The sequence below is a fragment of the Cervus elaphus genome, chromosome 16, assembly GCF_910594005.1.
Source record: "Cervus elaphus chromosome 16, mCerEla1.1, whole genome shotgun sequence".
Classification (NCBI taxonomy): domain Eukaryota; kingdom Metazoa; phylum Chordata; class Mammalia; order Artiodactyla; family Cervidae; genus Cervus; species Cervus elaphus.
The window spans coordinates 21,568,756-21,585,564 of NC_057830.1; the positions used below are offsets into that span (position 1 = coordinate 21,568,756).

At 39.5% G+C, this 16,809-nt stretch overlaps 1 pseudogene; it reads right to left on the bottom strand.

Annotated features, from left to right (window-relative positions):
• LOC122710030 overlaps positions 1-16,104 on the bottom strand; it is a 37,768-nt pseudogene extending 21,664 nt beyond the window's left edge.
• Between the last annotated feature and the right edge of the window lie 705 nt (positions 16,105-16,809).

Consider the following 16,809-nt stretch of genomic DNA (forward strand, 5'->3'; position numbering starts at 1 on the left):
ATTCGGGTTGCTCCTATAAAGTATTCCAGTATTTTTGACATGGCTATTTCAGAGATAGTCTGTATGCTAATGATTACTTTGAGAAATGTTTACTTCCACATAACCAGAATGCCAACCTGATATTATTAATCAACTTTGGAGAAACTGTGGCGAATTTATTTATTTTTTTTAGAAATTCAGGCAAGCTATGTGGAAACCTTCATTCCATCATATTCTACTCAGATGGTGCTTGTAAGGTCATTTTGAGGCAAGGAGTGTAAAAAAAAAAAAAATTAATGAATCATGTTATAGTCTTTCATATACGCCAGTCCCTGTTAAAAATTGTTGGCTTATTTTGAAATGTTGCCACTCCTACATAATGAACTTTTGACAAAGTAATTTTATGGTACTTGAACTAGATCAATAAAATTCTGATCAGTACCAATGAAAGTGAGTTTGTCCAATATGGCAGCAACATAAGTGGATACCAAATGCTGCTGGAATCAGTGAAGGCTGGACACAGTTCACCTTCATGACTGCAATCAATTTCCCAGAGAATGAATCAAGATAAAACCATTGCTTTTTTTCTAATCTCTAGTAGTTTTCTGATACTGAAGCTTCAACTTCTCAAAATGTTAATTTTTCCTGTTAAACACACACACAAATTTTTTTTTCAAGTTTTTTTTTTTCACACACAAATTTTAAAGCTTAAGGTAAAAAGAAAAATCTAACACAATAGCATGTAACTGGATCTAATCTATTTTATTACTTTTTGGTTTTTTTGCTCATGGGAAAAGTCAGGAGATTTAAGAAATCTACCAAAGAGATTAACCAGACATCCCCTCTTTAGTCTCTGATATATCAGAGAGATCTATAACTCCCATCTGGTTATAATAAGAATTTAAGTTTGAAACCTAGGGTTTTATAGTTACTTTAAAGAATCAAATTTTTTATTTGAAAAGAGGAAACTGAAAACCAGTTTAGGAAGGAAGCCTAATATTCCCCTGGAGCAAATGTGAGTTTCTTTCAGCTTAGAAATAATAATAAGTCACATTATCTGAAAGACAGAAACACTTTTTCCTTTAGAGAAACCGAGGCCCATCACCAAGTACCTCTCAGCTTAGGCCTCCCATCCTGCCATACGCATAGCCTGAAATTTACCTCTCATGTGGTCACTCTGGTTTCCTTTAAACTTCAACATCTGAAATTGACTTGGAAACTACATATGAGGGACATCTGTATTTTGCTTTTTTAAGAGAAATTTCCCAGGGAACAATTATCTAGTCTTTAAGTTTTACAGAATATATCTGAGGTTGATGCTTTTGCAAGAACTTATGTACTAGGCCAAAATTCCATTTTGTAGATTGCTTATGCTGAAATGCCTAGTCTATTATCACTAACTTATTCATATTAGAGTGTAAATGACCAAAATCAATTTAAATTATTACCTCTCTAATTAGGTTTACAAACTGATGAGGGAACAACTATTCATTCTTTAAAAGTATATGAGAACCTATAGTTCAACCAAAGACCAAAAGATGAAAATGTAATGGCAAAATTGTACATACCAATGTACAATATTGCAGGTCTCCCTACATCCATGAAGGAGAAATTCTAGAATAAAAATCATGAGAATGGAGGGCACAAAATAATCAATGAATTAAGAAGAGGAAAATAGTGCAGGTTTTCAGGCTCAAAACAGCTTTGTGCTTAGTGACTTTATGATGAGATTTCTAAAGCTCCAAGACTGAAGGAGGGAAAAATTCTCAAAGCTTTCTGAGAGAAAGCAACAGCTTACTTACAGAAACAGAAGAATTAGATAGGAAACTCATGCAACAGCTTACCTACAGAAACATAAGAATTAGATAGGAAAATCATACAACAATAACCTTAAAGTTCCAAAAGTAAAGGGTTTTGAAACTAGAATTTTATTTCTGGCCAATGTTGATTCAAATACAAAGGACATTTTCAGACCTTCAAAGACTCAGAATAATTTTACCCCTACAACTTCTATTAAAAAAATTAAAGAGATTATACTTCAACAAAAAATTAATCCAAGAGAAATTTTACAATGCAAGAAAGAGCAGTAAACAGGAAAAACAGTAAAATATATACATATATATATATATATGTATAACCATATATATGGTTAAGATATAATGAAGGGTAAATAATTGCCAGTTGTTTAAATAAATAAATGAAAATGTGGAACTAAAATTGCACCGGATCTCAGTATGGCAGGAGGTTGAGAAGAGGTCAGAGAACCAAATGTGTATTAAGAGCTTAGATAGATGTATTAAAAAAATACTTTTCCCAAATGCTACCATTGTGTGTTCAGTTACTAAGTTGTGTCCGACTCTTTGCAATTGCATGCACTGTGGCCCTCTAGGCTCCTCTGTCTGTGGGATTTCCCAGGCAAAAATACTGGAGTGGGTTGCCATTTCCTTCTCCAAGGGATCTACCCAAACCAGGGATTGAACCCACATCTCCTGCACTGGCAGACAGATTCTTTACCACTGAGCCATCAGGGAAGCCCAAATGCTGTCATTAGCTGATTCAAAATTTCAGAGTAGTAATATTTCCACTTAATGGCAGAAAATCTATGCAGTATCTAAAAACAAAACTAAGAAATATGAAAGACATGTATCACCTCTACTGGAAATTACAAAAGACAACTTAGAGAGGTAGAAAATTATACTGTGTCTTACCGGATGGAAAGTTACTAATATGGTAATTAACTGTCCCTAAACTAAATGATAGGGCTTCCCTAGTAATTCAGTTGGTAAAGAATCTGCCTGTAATGCAGGAAACCAGGGTTTGATCCCCAGGTCAGGAAGATCCCCTGGAGAAGGAAATGGCAACCCACTCCAGTACTCTTGCTGGAGAATTCCATGGACAGAGGAGCTGGGCAGGCTACAGTCCATGGGATCAGAAAGAGTCGGACACAACTGTGAGACTTTCACTTCACAAAATAAATGATAAATTTAATGAAACCTCAGTCTTTTTTCTAACAAGTCTTTGACTACATGTCATGATATGTGTGTCAGAGAAGTTTCTAAGTAAATGAATGCAGTATTAATTTTGATAGATGTTGTCAAATGCTTTCCAGAGTCATAGCAGTCTGAGAGAATACCTGTTTTTCCAGGTCTTCTCCATTTATGTTTACTATCAACTTAAAACAAAAAACAAAAAACAACTCTTTGTTAATTCTAGCACAGTATAAAGGACCTCGTTGTGATTTTAATTTTATTTATTATATGTATTAGGATTGGAGAAGGAAATGGCAACCTGCTCCAGTATTCTTGCCTGGGGAATCCTGTGGACAGAGGAGCCTGGTGGGCTGCTGTCCATAGGGTCACATAGAGTCGGATACGACTGAAGCGACTTAGCATGCATGCATGCGTTGGAGAAGGAAATGGCAACCCACTCCAGTGTTCTTGCCTGGAGAATCCCAGGGATGGAGGAGCCTGGTGGGCTGCTGCCTGTGGGGTCACACAGAGTCGGACACGACTGAAGCAGCATGCTTGGTCATGACTTAGCGGCAGCAGCAGCATATATTAGGATGATCATGGCATAATTGGACAAAATATTATATATAATATATAATATAAGGTAACAAAAAATGACAAAATGTTAGAAATATCCAAAACTTACATTCACATGTCAATGAGGTAAATAAACTGCATTTTATCTATAAAGTGGAACACATATGGAAGAAAGGTAACATAGACTTGGGTGGGCAAATGTGCAATGTTCTTCAAAATATGTTAAATTGTTCTTTCGAAACATCCCACCCTCACCTTCTCCCACAGAGTTCAAAAGTCTGTTCTGTACTTCTGTGTCTCTTTTTCTGTTTTGCATATAGGGTTATCGTTACCATCTTTCTAAATTCCATATATATGTGTTAGTATGCTGTAATGTTCTTTATCTTTCATGTATATTATCTATGGTGAAACAGATCACCAGCCCAGGTGGGATGCATGAGACAAGTGCTCGGGCCTGGTGCACTGGGAAGACCCAGAGGAATCAGGTGGAGAGGGAGGTGGGAGGGGGGATCGGGATGGGGAATACGTGTAAATCTATGGCTGATTCATATCAATGTATGACAAAACCCACTGGAAAAAAAAATAAATAAAGGAGAAATTTTAAAAAAATAAATAAAAGATATAAAAAAATATGTTAAATTGGAAAAAGCAAGGTATAAAATACCATTTACAGAACTTTTCCAATTATGTGACTATATGGGCTGTGTATTTAGTCACTCAGTTGTGTCCGACTGCTTGCAACCCCATGGACTGCAGCATGCCAGCCTCCTCTGTCTATGGGATTTCCCAGGGAAGACTACTGGAGTGGGTTTCCATTTCCTTCTTCAGTGTGACTATATATCTATATTTTATATGCATGTGTCAGAAGTATAAATAGTAGATTAGAAATATATTTATACATACACATACACACATATATATCATATAGATACAACAAGCACACACTTGGAATATTTCTAGGAAACAAAGATTTTTACAAAGTGGTTGCCACTGGGAAGGGGGACTAGAAGAAGGGGAACAATTACTTTCATTTTTCACTCTTTTGTACTTTTTAACGTGGGTTAATAAATAATTAACTAAAATGAATCATAATACAAAAATTCTACCTAAATATTAGTTGATAAAAAAAATGTTCTATTATAGGTAATAATAACAATAGGCATGGGTATCTTAAAAAACAGGCACAATGAATGGCAATTTGCTCTGTTAGTATTAAACTACAAAACTATTGAAAATAATATGGAGTAGAACTGGTATTGGAATAAATAAATTAACAAGTGGAACAAAATAGACAGTATGGAAACAAAGCCATGCTTATTTGAAAACACAGTATATTTGTTAATTCATTCTGCATATGTTTGTTGAATGATAGATATCATGCATAAGATAATAACCAACACATGTAAAATCCTTGAGTTCACAGAAGCTACAGTCTAATGAGAGAGAAAATCAGCCTAAAATAGAAAAGTAAATGTTTGACAATTTCGTGATGCACAGTAAGGCAACAGATCAGGAGATGACTGCCGTTGAAAAGTTTATTTGTTTCTCACAGATCTTAAAAGGAAGGGGGCATGCCACACCCTGCAGGGCCATATGGGGAAGCACCAGGTTGGTCAGGAGGCAGGAATGAGGTTCCAGAAGTGTAGGCAAGAGCTTTTACTGTGGTTTTCACAGAAGAAACAGGAAAGGCAGGGCCAACAGGTTTAGGAGGGCAAGTCTGAATAATTTCAGTGGGTTCTGGGGCAGAGGGGCTGTCCCTGGTTGTCTGGCACCTCCACTAGGGTGATTAGGGCAGGTAGCCAGCAGTCTGGAGTGTGACAGCTGGATCGAGAAGGTGGGCGGTGGGAGGGCCCTGGACTGCTTGTTGTATTTGAAAAGCATACTCTTGGGTGAATTATTTCTAGTATTTGGTTAACCATAGGTGGGTCAGCAAGGCTGCAGATGTCAAAACATCAGAATGCAAAAAATAAAAGACTTGGTTTTGCTCGAGCCTGGTGCACTGGGAAGACCCAGAGGAATCGGGTGGAGAGGGAGGTGGGAGGGGGGATCGGGATGGGAAATACATGTAATTCCATGGCTGATTCATGTCAATGTATGACAAAACCCACTGCAATGTTGTGAAGTGATTAACCTCCAACTAGTAAAAATAAATGAAAAAAAAATTATTATGCAACAACAAAAATAAATAAATAAAATAAAAAAATAAAAGACTTGGTTAAACATAGTATATAACAGGGTGGGGAGTACTATAAAAAATTGGAGAGGAGAAAAAAAACAACAGAGGTGGGTGTGCATTTTTTAATTAATTCATTTGGATGCGCTGGGTTTTAGTTGTGCCATGCGGGATCTTCTCTTGCAGTGCACAGACTGTCTAGTTGTAGAACATGGGCTCAGCGGTTGCAATGTATGGGCTCAGTTGCCCCATGGAACGTGGGATCCTAGTTCCCAGTCCAGGAATCGAAGCTGTGTCTCCTTGCATTGCAAGGCTGGATTCTTAAAGGTGGATCACCAGGGAAGTCTCGGGTATACATTTTTAATAGGGTCATGTACACGGCCTTCTCTGGCCTGAAAACATTGTACAAAGACTTGAACAAGAAGAAAGAATACACTGAGCAGGTGTTTAGAAGCAGAATAGTCCAGGACATGGGAGAGAGAATGAATTATTCAATAAGCGATTTTGGAATAAATGAATATCTCTTTGGAATACATACATAACTTTAAATTTCTGGTGTATACCATACACATACAAAAATAAATTCTGACAGGATTAAGGAACTAATGTAGTGACTTCTAGTTAAAAGTAGCAAATTGAGTGCCTCCATTTACATTTGCTACTTCCCCCAATCTCAATAAAATCATGGGGAGGGATGTTCAAAGACATAAACCCACAAAGGGAATAGGAAAAGAGGCAACAACAACTGTATGGAACCTAGAAAGCAGAGTGATGACTGGAAATGGATTTGGCAGAATTTGGAAAACTGAATTACAGCCAGCAGTAGGGAAGTCTTGGTTTACAGTACAAAATCCCCAAAGGCTAAGAAACTGGAAGCATCCTGGGTCTCAGGAGGAAAGGAGAGGAGTGAGCTATAAATTTGATGATTGCTTTCAAACCTCTTTAATAAGCTGTTGGGCGCTCAGATTCTATCCCCTGCTCCTGACACAGGGATACATCTCCTCTTTTCTAACAGAATGCTAGAGACTTATTCTCTGGGTAAAGCAAAAATATGTCTACTTCAGTGGACACCAGTGTCTTGCGGGCTCTTGTTCTTCTCCCCACAATGTAGCCTCAGGACTCTGGAGCCAGGATCAAATCCTTCCGGAAGAAGGCTGAAAGTGTACTTTTTTGGTGAATTTGAACCAATCCAAGAGGAGTGACCTAACTTCATAAGCAATGGGGACTCACCCCATAAGACAGCTCACCCCAGAGTGGAGCCCGCTGAACCTCAAGGACTCACACATCAGCAAGCAACCAAGAGTCACAGACCCGTGAAGAAACCCACCAGGTGAATGACAGGGATGGGAGCAGACAGACCTGAGAGGATCCAGAGGGTGCGCAGGAAATGGAAAGCTTTTAAAAAGCATCAATATTCTCACGCAGCTGAAAGAAAATATTCTATTTATCTTGGGAACAAGCAACAACAAAGAAAAAGCTAAAGAATCCACAAATTTATTATTATTATTTTTATTTATTTAATTTTTTTTCATTTATTTTTATTAGTTGGAGGCTAATTACTTTACAATATTGTAGTGGTTTTTGCCATACATTGACATGAATCAGCCATGGATTTACATGTGTTCCCCACCCTGAAACCCCCTCCCACTTCCCTCCCCATCCCATCCCTCTGGGTCTTCCCAGTGCACCAGCCCTGAGCACTTGTCTCATGCATCCAACCTGGGCTGGTGATCTGTGTCACACTTGATAATATACAGGTTTCGATGCTGTTCTCTCAGATCATCCCACCCTCGCCTTCTCCAATAGAGTCCAAAAGTCTAAAATCCACAAATTTAAAATAACATGTCAGAAAGGTCACACTGGTTTGAAGTATTTGAAAACATTAAAATTAAGAACTTCTGCTAACAAAAACATACTGTCACAGGTGTGAAAAGGCAAACCACAGCATAACACAAAATATTTGCAATTTTATCTCCAACAAAATATTTGTATCCAGAATATAGAGAGAAAATCTACAAATAAATAACAAAACAAGTTGGAAAACTGGTAGAAAATTGGGCTAACGTTCTGAACAGTCTCTATAGAAAAGAAAAGACTCAAATGGGTAAGAAAAGATGCTCAACTTCAGGGAAAAAAATAAAACCACAATGATGTGCCATCCACCAGAATGGCTAAAATGAGTAACAGAACACACACAAACACACACACATACACACTCCAAGTATTAGTGACAATGTACAGCAACTGGAGTTCTCATATGCTGCTGAAGGGAATGTCAATTGATAAAACACATTTGGAAAATTGGTTCACAACATCCACTAATGCCGAAAATACGAATGCCTTATGACCCAATAATTCTATTCCTAGGTGTGTATCCGACAGAAATACATACATGTGTTCACCAAAAGACATGTGCAAGAATGATCACAGCAGCACTATCCATAAAAACTGGAAACAATCATCTATCAGCAGTATAAAATGGGCAAATAAATTGTAATGTATTCTTACAGTGGAATACCATGCTGAAATGAGAATGTACACAAGACAAATGAATTGCCTAAACAGTGGTGAGTGAAAGAAGCCAGACACAAAATAATACAATTCTGTGTGCTTCCATTTATGTGAAGTACAAACCAGGCAAAGCTAATTTAAAATATTTGAAATAAAGGATAGTTGTTTCCCTTAGGAAGGATAGTGAGGGAGCAAGGCACAAGGATGGCATCTGCAGTGGCGGTAATGTTCTTTCCAGAGCTAAGGGTTGGGTACACAGTGTTTCCACTTTGTGAAAATTTATAGAGTTGGATACTTTTGATATTTAAACTTTTTTCTTTTTGGATAAAATGCTTCAATACAAATTATTTTATAAACTTTACTAGAAAGTTTGGAAGATGAAGATATAGACTCTACATAGATGAAGATATATGAGGACTGTTTCAGAAAGCAGAACACAATGACCATAAATTAAAAACAGGGAGAAAAAATATTACCAAAAAGACAAGAAATAACAAGTATTGATGAGGGTGTAGAGAAAGAGAAACTCTTGTGCACTGCTGATGGGAATGTAAATTGGTGGAGCCACTATGAAAAGCAGTATAAAGATTTCTCAAATACATTAAAACTAAACTATCATATGATCTAGCAATTCCATTTTTAGGGGTTTATCTGAAGGAAACAAAAACACTAACTCAAAAAGATATTTGCACAAACATACAGTCATTGCAGCATTATTTTTAGGAGTCAATATAGGGAACAATCTAACTATCTACCAACGAATGAATGAACACACACACAAACACATACACAATGGAATATTATTCAGCCATTAAAAAAGAGAAATCTTGCTATTTGTGATAACATAGATGGACCTCAAGGGCATTATTCTAAATGAAACAAGTGAGACAAAGACAAATACTGTATGATCTCACTTATATGGGAAATCTAAAAAACAAATAAATAAACATACAAAACCCCCAAACTAAACTCACCGATACAGAGAACATATTGGTGGTTGCCAGAATCAGGGAATAGAGATTGGGTCAGTTGGATGAAGAAGGTCAAAAGGTACAAATTTGCATTTATAAAATAAAGAAGCCCTGGGGAAGTAATGTACAGAATGGTCTTTATAGTTAATAATACCAAACTCTAACAAATAATCTAACTTTTCACCTAAGGGAGCTAGAAAAAGAACAAACAAAACCCAAAGTTAGTAGTAGGAAGGAAATAATAAAGTTCAGAAAGAGAAATAAAACAGAAAGTAAGAACTGGTTCTTTGGAAAGATAATTGACAAGTCTTCAATTAGACTAACTAGGAAAAAGAAAGGGTCAAGTAAATTCAGAAATGAAAGAGGAGAAGTTTCAACTGATACCACAGGAATACAAAGAATCATAAGACAGTACTAAAAACAAGTATATGTCCAAAAGTTGACCACCTAGGATAAATGGACAAATTCCTAGAAACACAATTTTCCAAGATTTAATCATGAAGAAATAGAAAACTTGAGAAGACCAATTCCTAGTAAGGAGGTTGGATCAGTAACCAAAACCTCTCAATGAACAAAAGTCATAACTAGACATTACTAGTGGTTTTACTAAACATTTTAAAAAAAGATTTACTACCTCTCCTTCTCAAAGTCTTCCTGGAAAATGAAGATGAGAGAATGCTTCCAAACTCACTTTATGAACCCAGCATCACCCTGATACCAAACCATACAAGGACATCAAAAAAGAAAATTATAGAAAAACAAATAGCATATATTATATCACTTATATGTGGGACAGAAACATACTCAAAGACCTAGAGAACAGACTTGTGGTTGCCAAGGGGAAGGGAGTATAGGGGAGGGATGGATTGGGAATTTGGGATTAGCAGATGCAAACTATTACATATACATAGAATAACAAACAACAAGATCCTACTGTATACACAGGGAACTATTAATATATTCAGTATCCTATGATAAAGAAACAGAGGTAAAGATTCCTCCTGCCGGTGCAAGAGACACAGTTTAAATGTCTGATCCAGGAAGATTTCACATGCTGCAGAGCACCTAGCCAACATGTGCATGCTCAGTCATGTCTGACTCTTTGCAACCCCAAGGGTGGGGTCTGCCAGGCTCCTCTGTCCATGGAATTTTCCAGGCAAGAATACTGGGGTGTGTTGCCATTTCCTCCTCCAGGAGATCTCCCCAACTCAGGGACTGAACCCGTGTCTCTGGAGTCCCCTACACTGGCAGGTGGATTCCTTAGCACTGTGCCACCTGGGAAGCAGGTAAGAGCAACTCAACCCCTTGCTGTTGTTTAGTTGCTAAGTCGTGTCTGACTATTTTGTGACCCAATGACTGTAATTGTGCGAGGCTTCTCTGTCTATGGAATTCTCCAGGCAAGAATACTGGAGTGGGTTGCCATTTCCTTCATCAGGGGATCTTCCCAACCCAGGGATCAAACCTGGGTCTCCTGCATTGGTGGGAGGACTCTTTATCAGTAAGCCACCATGGAAGGAATGGATTGTAAGTTTAGAATTAGCAGATGTAAACTATTATATATAGAATGGATAAACAACATGGTCTTACTGTAATAGCACAGGAAAATATGTTCAATATCCTATAATAAACCATAATGAGAAAGAATATATATATATGTGAATCACTTTTCCATACATCAGAAACTAACACAACATTGTAAATCAACTATGCTGCTGCTGCTGCTAAGTCACTTCAGTCCTGTCCGACTCTGTGCGACCCCATAGACGGCAGCCCACTAGGCTCCCCCGTCCCTGGGATTCTCCAGGCAAGAACACTGGAGTGGGTTGCCATTTCCTTCTCCAATGTATGAAAGTGAAAAATGAAAGTGAAGTCGCTCAGTCGTGTCTGACTCTTATCGACCCCATGGACTGCAGCCTACCAGGCTCCTCCATCCATGGGATTTTCCAGGCAAGAGTACTGGAGTGGGGTGCCATTGCCTTCTCTGAAATCAACTATACTTCAGTGCAAAATAAATTTAAAACACTTTTTTTTTAACAAGCAAATTTTATTTGCCATTCTTAATATTTGCCTATTTTTATTTATTTATTTTTCATTTATTTTTATTATTTGGAGGCTAATTCCTTTACAATATTGTAGTGGTTTTTTGCCATACATTGACATGAATCAGCCATAGATTTACATGTGTTCCCCATCCTGAACCCCCCTCCCACCTCCCTCCCCATCCCATCCCTCTGGGTCTTCCCAGTGCACCAGCCCCCAGCACTTGTCTCATGCATTCAACCTGGACTGGCGATCTGTTTCACCTTTGATAATATACATGTTTCGATGTTCTCTCAGATCATCCCACCCTCACCTTCTCCCACAGAGTCCAAAAGTCTATTCTATACATCTGTGTCTCTCTTTCTGCCTTGCATATAGGGTTATCATTACCATCTTTCTACATTCCATATATATGCATTAGTATACTGTATTGGTGTTTATCTTTCTGGCTTACTTCACTCTGTATAATGGGCTCCAGTTTCATCCATCTCATTAGAACTGATTCAAATGAATTCTTTTTAATGGCTGAGTATGATTTCCATGGTGTATATGTACCACAGCTTCCTTATCCATTCGTCTGCTGATGAGCATCTAGGTTGCTTCCATGTCCTGGCTATTATAAACAGTGCTGCGATGAACATTGGGGTGCACGTGTCTCTTTCAGATCTGGTTTCCTCGGTGTGTATGCCCAGAAGTGGGATTGCTGGGTCATATGGCAGTTCTAGTTCCAGTTTTTTAAGGAATCTCCACACTGTTCTCCATAGTGGCTGTACTAGTTTGCATTCCCATCAACAGTGTAAGAGGGTTCCCTTTTCTCCACACCCTCTCCAGCATTTATTGCTTGTAGACTTTTGGATAGCAGCCATCCTGACTGGTGTGTAATGGTACCTCATTGTGGTACAACACTTTTTTTTACCCTTTCTGAATGCCACATTTCTGTGAGGGATAAAATAACTTTACTTAGGCACCTAGGGAAGCAAAAGTTTATTTTTCATCTTTCTTCCAGAGTTTGCCTGCAGCCCACAGGCATGATCAAGATTCACTCCAAGCTGGTCTATGCCAAGAAGGGGAAATACATAATAATTTCTGGTAAAGTAAGAAAATGACTTATCATGTGACACTATGGTTGATAAGGGAAGGAAGGCAACACAGACTGAGCACCTAAAGTCGGCTCAATCCTCAGGGATGCCCTTGTTTCCATCATCTCCTTTAGTCCTCTCAACAGCAGCTTCTGCTTTGCTTTTCTTCCTAGCACTTATCAATATCTGGCAGTTTATACAGGCTTCCCTGGTGGCTCAGATGGTAAAGAATCCGCCTGCAATGCGGGTTTGATCCCTGGGTTGGGAAGATCCCCTGGAGAAGGGCATGGCAACTCACTCCAGTATTCTTGCCTGGAGAATCCCATGGACAGAGGAGTTTATATAGCAACTAAATAAAAGTGCCCTCCTCAGCACCTCCAAGTGTAAGCTCAAAGATGATACTCTGTTTTGCTCATTGCAGTATCTCAAGCACCTAGAACTTCCTGAAACACACACAAAAAAATTGGAAAAAATGTTTGCTTAAAAAAATACCATAACTTAGGTATTAACCGCATTATTGGATGCTTGGGAAACTGCGGCTTGGAGAAGTTACAAAACTGTCTGTGATGGTTAATTTTATGTGTCAACTTGGCTAGCTACAGTGCCAAGTTGTTTGGTCAAACCCCAGTAAAGATGTCACTGTGAAGGTATTTTAAAAGTGTGATTAACATTAAAATCATTAGGCTTTGAGTAAAGCGGATTACCCTCCACACTGTGAGTGGGCCTTATCCAATCAGTAGAAATTCTAAGAGCAGCCTGAGGATTTCTCCCGAATGAAGGAATTAAGCCTCAGACTGTAACATAGAAACCCTTCTTGAATGTCCAGCCTGCTGCCCTGATGAGTTTGGACTGAAAATAGCAATATCTACTCTTCCCTGTGTTTCCAGACTGCCAGCCTTTCCTACAGAGGTCAGACTTACCAGACCCCACAATCGCATGAGCAATTCCTTAAAAGAAATCTGTCTCTCTCTTTCTCTTTTGATAGATAGATAGGCAGCCAGACAGATAGACAGATAGATAGGATATGATACAGATAGGTTTAGATATACAGATAGAGGTATCCTATTGGTTCTATTTCACTGCAGAATCCTGATTAACACACTGTCTCAGTTCATACACCTGTTCCGTATATGGATAGACTAATGGCTCATGGTTCGTGACATTGTACAGGAGACAGGGATCAAGACTATCCTCAAGAAAAAGAAATGCAAAAAAGCAAAATAGTTGTCTGGGGAGTCCTTACAAATAGCTGTGAAAATAAGAGAAGCCAAAAGCAAAGGAGAAAAGGAAAGATATACCCATTTGAATGCAGAGTTCCAAAGAATAGCAAGAAGAGATAAGAAAGCCTTCCTTAGTGATCAATGCAAAGAAATAGAAGAAAACAATAGAATGGGAAAGACTAGAGATCTCTTCAAGAAAATTAGAGCTACCAAGGGAACATTTCATGCAAAGATGGGCTCAATAAAGGACAGAAATGGTATGGACCTAACAGAAGCAGAAAATATTAAGAAAAGGTGGCAAGAATACACAGACGAATTGTACAAAAAAGATCTTCACGACCCAGATAATCACGATGCTGTGATCACTCACCTAGGGCCAGACATCCTGGAATGCGAAGTCAAGTGGGGCTTGGGAAGCATCACTACGAACAAAGCTAGTGGAGGTGATGGAATTCCAGTTGACCTATTTCAAGTCCTGAAAGATGATGCTGTGAAAGTGCTGCACTCAATATGCCAGCAAATTTGGAAAACTCAGCAGTGACCACGGGACTGGAAAAAGTCAGTTTTCATTCAAATCCCAAAGAAAGGCAATGCCAAGGAATGCTCAAACTCCCACACAATTGCACTCATCTCACATGCTAGTAAAGTAATGCTCAAAATTCTCCAAGCCAGGCTTCAACAGTACGTGAACCATGAACTTCCAGATGTTCTAGCTGGATTTATAAAGGCAGAGGAACCAGAGATCAAATTGCCAACATCTGCTGGATCATCGAAAAAGCAAGAGAGTTCCAGAAAAACATCTATTTCTGCTAGATTGGCTATACCAAAGCCTTTGACTGTGTGGATCACAATTAACTGTGGAAAACTCTGAAAGAGAAGAGAATACCAGACCACCTGATCTGCCTCTTGAGAAATCTGTATGCAGGTCAGGACACAACAGTTAGAACTGGACATGGAACAACAGACTGGTTCCAAATAGGAAAAGGAGTACTTCAAGGCTGTATATTGTCACCCTGCCTATTTAACTTATGTGCAGAGTACATCATGAGAAATACTGGGCTGGATGAAGCACAAGCTGGAATCAAGACTGGCAGGAGAAATATCAATATCCTCAGATATGGAGATGACACCACCCTTATGGCAGAAAGCGAAGAAGAACTAAAGAGCCTCTTGATGAAAGTGAAAGAGGAGTGAAAAAGTTGACTTAAAGCTCAACATTCAGAAAACTAAGATCATGGCATCTGATCCAATCACTTCATGGCAAATAGATGGGGAAACAGTGGAAACAGTGGCTGACTATTTTGGGGGGCTCCAAAATCACTGCAGATGGTGACTGCAACCATGAAATTAAAAGACACTTACTCCTTGGAAGGAAAGTTATGACCAACCTAGACAGCATCTTAAAAAGCAGAGACATTACTTTGCCAACAGAGGTCCGTCTAGTCAAGGCTATGATTTTTCCAGTGGTCATTTATGGATGTGAGAGTTGGACTGTGAAGAAACCTGAGCACCAAAGAATTGATGCTGTTGAACTGTGGTGTTGGAGAAGACTCTTGAGAGTTCCTTGGACTGCAAGGAGATCCAAGCAGCCTATCCTAAAGAAAATCAGTCCCGAATATTCATTGGAAGGATTGATGCTGAATCTGAAACCGCAATACCTTGGCCACCTGATGCAAAGAGTTGACTCATTTGAAAAGACCCTGATGCTGGGAAAGATTGAAGGCGGGAGGAGAAGGGGATGACAGAGGATGAGATGGTTGGATGGTATCACCGACTCAATGGACATGAGTTCGAGTAAACTCCAGGAGTTGGTGATGGACAGGGAGGCCTGGCCTGCTACAGTCCATGGGGTTGCAAAGAGTTGGACATGACTGAGTGACTGAACTGAACTGAATGACTCATAGTTATTATCTGATTCAGTCCTTACAACTATCATTCATCATATTTTATAGGTGAGGGAACTAAGACTCAAAGGATAAGGACTTGCCCCTGTTCGCAGAGCTAGAAATAGAGGCTTTGCATATATAAGGTGTGTATGACCTTGAGCCCAACGTTGTTCACTGCTTGATTGTTCAGTCTCCTGAGAACAGATGTAAGCCCATCAGCACATCATTTGACCCTCTAAACAACACTATGAGTTCCTCGAGAAGGGAACTCCACAGTCCCAATAATGACTGCGACAGCTAGAGTCGGCATTCACCATGCTCTGTTAACTTCTAGGACTTTCCTCCTCACTAGGGAACCATGAAGCAGGCACCACCTGTCTCAGAAGAGGAAACACTGCATACACAGAGGCTGTGTCACTTGCCTGGGTTCACAGAAGTCAAAGTTATATCCAGTGGTATACTGGTTCATCACAAAGTGCTTGGTATAACCACAGTGCGCTGTTCTGTGGTGATACTTTCACCATCCACTCAGACTTGGTGGGACAGATCCAGTAAGCAGGGCTTTTAGCTGCCATCAGTCTGTCCCTGAAGCCTTTGGTCCCGTACTCCCTCCCCGGCATCTGCTGAGCTGCCTGGAGCGGGTGGTGCTGAGGGAGGGATGCAGAGGCCCCCGTTCACGAGCAGCGCGATCAGTGGCCATGGTCCCTGAAGCATAGCTGTCACCACACTCCTCTGTCAGGACAGTTTGGCTGGGCCAGCTTTGGCTCCAGAGCTCACCTCACTGCTTGGGCACACGACATGCGCCCTGAGGCACTCAGGGCTTTCTTGAAGGAGGGGAGGGGTATGTCACAGAGATTTACAAGGACTCAGACTTCATGCCTCCCTCCACAAACATCCACGGGGTGTCTACTAATTGTCCCACACAATGCTAGGAACATCATGGCAGGGCAAGTGTGCTTTCTGCTGCAGAGGGCCACTGTCTGTCTGGGGAGACCCAGTTTCGATGATCAGCACACTCTGGTCCGTGTGCAAGACAGGGTTCACTGAGGGTGCCTCCAGACAGCCATGGAGGCAAAAAAAACATGTGTGGTGACAAGATCAGGTTCAAGAAGGGGATGGTGAAGAACTTTTGTTTTCTTGCTTAGAGTTTTCAATATTTTTCTCAGGTATTTCATAATGAGTGAATATCACTTTTATAATCAGAAAAGCCATTTAAGGATCTTTTCCTATCTGTCCTCCACAACTGCTAACTTTTCTCATAAATTTTTTGTTGCTTTCCTCACTAATATTTTGTAATGTGCTCCAGGTGAGTTCCAAACAGGAACACAGAGAAGAATAAATGAGTTGATGTTCAGAAAATACAGAAGAGTGCATTCCATAAACACTCAATTACACTGTCTTTTTA